Source organism: Penaeus chinensis, chromosome 36 (assembly GCF_019202785.1).
Source record: "Penaeus chinensis breed Huanghai No. 1 chromosome 36, ASM1920278v2, whole genome shotgun sequence".
NCBI classification, from domain to species: Eukaryota; Metazoa; Arthropoda; class Malacostraca; order Decapoda; family Penaeidae; genus Penaeus; species Penaeus chinensis.
In genome coordinates, this window is record NC_061854.1 from 16,305,407 (window position 1) to 16,310,406 (window position 5,000).

Consider the following 5,000-nt stretch of genomic DNA (forward strand, 5'->3'; position numbering starts at 1 on the left):
TAAGCTAGAGCAGAGAAGGAATGACACCCCTGTCAGCAGCAGAAATGTACTTGGGAGAGCACCTAACTGGAGGGTTTAAGCACACCGCATACCACCTCCTTAATTAAACCACATTATTGATGGAACCTTACCCCTCAATTTTACTGTTACACCAAATTTCACGAACTTCAGTTCACGAAAAGTGCAAATTATCCTAATCTCAACCCCGTACCTGTAGGAGCGGAAATGGCGTTGTAATTTGTTCCCTCTAAGTGAAGTAATGGGGATTTTGAATGTTATTCAGGATACATTTCAACATCAAATGACAATAGGAAAGTTATGTAGGAAAATTTTTCCTCTTTCACTCTTCTCCTACCAGTCTAATGTAGATATAAATAAATAAATATATGTGTGTATGTACATATATACACATATATATGTATACTTATATATATAAATGTATATGTATACTTATATATATATAAATGTATATATACATATATTCATATACATATATAAAAATACATTTATATAGATATACATACTCATACACATATATATGCATATCTATGTACATGTGTGTATATATACTTATATATATGTATATATAAGTATTTTCATAAATGTACATACATACATACATGTATACGCATATATATAATATATTTATATATATATATGTATATATACACACATGTATATATAATAATAATTACAATTTTATTATTGATAATAACAAGAGTAAAAATAATGACAATGATAAACAATATATGATTTTATTTTATCTTTCGAGCCCACTACTAGGTCCGGAGCAGTGTTGAGACTGACCGCCCTCCCCCTCGGCGAATACCGCATACATAGCTGGCTCGGTCCCTCCCTTGTAGTGGAGCTGTTAGTGCTGAAACGGGCGGAGTAGTGGAAGGCACCTATCAGACTAAACGGAAAAAATAAGACAGTTTCGGCGTTAGTCAGAAACGTACAATCAGTGGGAAATTTGCACAAATTCCATCGTGATAGGTTGAACTCATAGATATATTTAAAAGTTGAAAAATCTATTAGTTTAGCCGAATTGAGCAGTGTGACGATGTAAACAGGCGGTGACGAACAGAAAATATCAATGGCGGACAGTCGATGCCATTTCTCTTCTTTTGAAATAATTATTTTATACGGCGTGGATAGCTTCGTTCGTTTTTTTCTCTTCAATAGGAGATCGTGTTTATTTTCCAAGTGAATATATAAACAGTTGATCTTTAAAAACAGCTTGAGGTAAGCGTTGACTTTTCACTTGGTAAAAGTTGCCAAATGTCACTATAATGTTGATGCATCTACGAAACCTCTATGTGAGAACAAAACCTCGTTTTTCCTTTCTTTCTATACTTTCTTTTCCTGCACGTGTTTTACTTGATATTTAATGTTTAAAGTAGTCTTAAAACAATTCAGTATTCTGGACAAGCAGTAAGTATCGCTGTGCCGCACACACACATAACACACAAACATGCGCACACACATTTAATATATATATGTATATGTATATATATATGTATATATACATATAAACATATATATTAATATATATACATGTGTATGTGTATATATATGCATATATATATGTATATGTACATATATACATATATATTAATATATATATATATATATATATATATATATACATACTTGTGTATGTGTATATATGTATATATATATATATATATATATATATATATATATTATGTCAGTGTAATTATTTATATACATATATATAAACATATAGATAAACATATATATATATATATATGTATGATATATATATATATACATATATATATCATACATATGTGTGTGTGTACATATATATACATATATATACACACACATGGAAATATATATAGTATATATATATACACGTATATATGTTGGTATATGCGCGCGCGCACACACACACACACACACACACACACACACACACACACACACACACACACACACACACACACACACACACACACACACATACACATATACACTCACACACACACGCACACACTCACACACTCACACACACACACACACACACACTTTATGTATGTATATACATGTACACATTTATGTGTACGTATGCGCGCATGTGTTATACACACACACACACATATATATGCAAATAATGTATATATGTATGTGTGTTTGTGTTAGTGTCTGTATGTTATGTGTTTACACACACACACACACACACACACACACACACACACACACACACACACACACACACACACACACACACACACACACACACACACACACACGTATTCTATCATGCATCTTTTCACCGGATGTCCGGGCTATTTTTACTGTACTGCCAAAATACCTGCCGATCGCCTCGAAAATATTGCATGGCGGTAATATGAGGGTCTCATGTTGATTTTTTTTTTTTTTTTCTTTCTGAAGGAAGCCTTAAGGATATTTATGTTTCATGAATGATTTGATTACATTAACAACTTCATCCTCAAGGAATTCAATTACAACGCCAGATCATTTATAACTGTGGGGAGAGTAGTAATGGTTGTAATCGTCATTATTTGTAGGCTTTCAGTGCACAGAGAAGCGCTGGCCGCCGTCACTCTGATGGTTCAGTGTCCAGGAAAGGTGGTTTCTAATCTTCTTCTTCCCTTACAGCAGTAATTCCCAACCGGGGTTTCGCCGACTATCAATAGGGGTTCCGCGAGAAGCCGTAAAATAATTAGAACTTGCCACCTTTAAATATTTTGTGCACGGCATTCTGAAGTCCCACAGGAGTTATTCAGGTGGGAATCACTGATCAACCTCTTATCGCCAGAGAGGGGTTGGCCAAACACTTAGCTAATGGGTGGGGAGCGCTACAGTGCCAGAAGTGGTTGGTCTCATCGGTACTCCTGGCTTTTGTACCTTCAAGAGACCTCTCATGTAGGGTTGCCTGCGCCAGCAGGTGAAGTGTATATTTACCTCTAGCAGAACCTGGCGACTTCCAACTTCCCCTCCCCTTTTATCTCTTCCCCGTGAAGAGTCATTGGGAAGTAAGTTGTTTATTTTACGTGTACATTTTATCCATCGCAATATTGCCACCTTTGTCGCTTCGTCCCGGAGGCGAGCATACAAATTGTAAATCAAAAGAGCGTGGAGATGCCAGGTGTCGCTAGCGGGTTATTCAAATGTTTTATCTACACATAAATACGCCGTAATTAAATAAATTCAAGCTGCATATATTAGTCCAGGTCTAGGTGATAGAGCCAGAAACCGAATATGTTATAATTAGTTCAAGATAATGAAACAATCAAAAACTCCCGAGAATATCCGGGTGCAGACGCAAATTCAGAGCCCAATACAGTGATAATAAAATCCAGATTGTTCCTCAGAAAGCTGATAAAAGCGAAGGTTGACCCTAATTTTGAACTCGGTACATAACAGACTAATCAAGAGGTGCGAGAAAACTATAAGCAAGAATTTTTCGAAAAACTGTCAGAGATTTCTAACAAATACGTTGACCATCGTTTTGGTGCTTTCATTGAGAATATCCAAGCAGCAGTTGCTTATTCACAATCCCAACAGTAGAAAGGAAGAAACCCGGGTTCCACCCAGAGCTCAAAGACCTACCGCAAAAAAAGCAAGTTTCAAAGCAGAACACCTTGCAATATGTGCTATTAAGAAAAGAATGTAAGCCATAGAAAAATGACTGCAGGAGAAAGGCGATTAAATTAAGAATCTGGGTTGTAATCCCAAGGAAATGTTTTAAAGGATGAGAGAGATCATTGGTCAACGTTCCTTTTCCTCCTAGAATTACATCAAAGCAGCAGATGGACGCATTCTCCTCAACACCGAGTATGGCAGTGCTCGTTGGTAAGAGTATGTTCAAGAATTTTTTGACGATGAGCAAGAGCCGAAAGATCTAGTCCTGGAAGCTGACACATCTGGCCAACCAAGAAGTCAAAAGTGCGTTGGTCCCTACAGCAAATGACATCCGGAAAAGCTGCAGGTCCTAACGGCGTATACATCGAAATGCTCAGACCTTAGGAGAGAAAGGTATTGATCTCATTTGGAATTTCCTAACTGATATCTTTGAAAGAGGCAAATTACCCAATTAAATGATATTCATTGCTTTACCAAAGGTCCCAGGAATACTTGAGTGCTCACAATAGCGCACAATTAGTCTAATGTCGCATATGCTTAAACCTATTCTACAGAAGATCTACCGCATTATGTACCTTGCCTCCTTATACCGCCCGAGCGTCCAATGAAGAGATACTCAGAAGAGTCGGACAGGGACAAGACTCAGTTTGGGTTTATGAAGGATAAAGGTACAAGGAACGCTATCTACGTCATGAGAATCCTTGCCGAGGGAGCCGTCCAACTTCAGCAAAACATCAACCTGGTTTTCAGTGACTATGAAAACGCTTTTGATAAGATCCGGCACTTAAAATCGTTCAAAATCCTTGCAAATATACGGATAGTTGACAAAGATATGAGACTAATTCAGTCAGTCTACAAAGATCAATTTGCAGCAGTCCGTCTATCCGATGGAATAACTAACTGGTTCCACATCAAGCGGGGTGTTTAATAAGGTTGTGTTCAATTTATAGTCAAGTTATCCTGCGGGAGATTGAAGACCGTCAGGAGGGAATCGTTATCAACGGTTGTAAGATCAACAACCTTTGTTATACAGTTCTCATGGCCAAATCTGAAAAGACCCCCGTAAACTTTTTTATGCCGTTGTGGAAGCCAGCGAACATCTTGGCCTTCATACCAGTAGCAAGAGATCAAAATGACTGGTGGTTTCAAAGTCGAAGGCCACACCAACTTGTCCATTGAAACAAGGAGAAATAGAAATCTAACAGGTCTCCTCCTTCATTTACTTAAGAGCTCTTGTCACCTCAGATGCTCGTTGCAAGAAAGAAATCAGACGCAGAATCGGACTAAGAAAAGATGCATTCTCCAAACTACGGAACATCCTTACAGACCGCAAGCTCTCAATGCAAATAAAAAACAGACTCATT

The 5,000-nt window shown here is 37.3% G+C and overlaps 1 protein-coding gene across 1 annotated transcript in view; it reads left to right on the forward strand.

Annotated features, from left to right (window-relative positions):
- The first annotated feature begins 852 nt into the window (after nt 1-852).
- Nucleotides 853-5,000, forward strand: part of LOC125044698 (MAPK-interacting and spindle-stabilizing protein-like) — a 7,758-nt gene continuing 3,610 nt past the window's right edge. The window contains exon 1 of the mRNA XM_047641558.1: nt 853-1,245. The gene's annotated coding sequence lies outside the window, so the exon portion shown is untranslated. The remainder of the gene's footprint in view (nt 1,246-5,000) is intronic.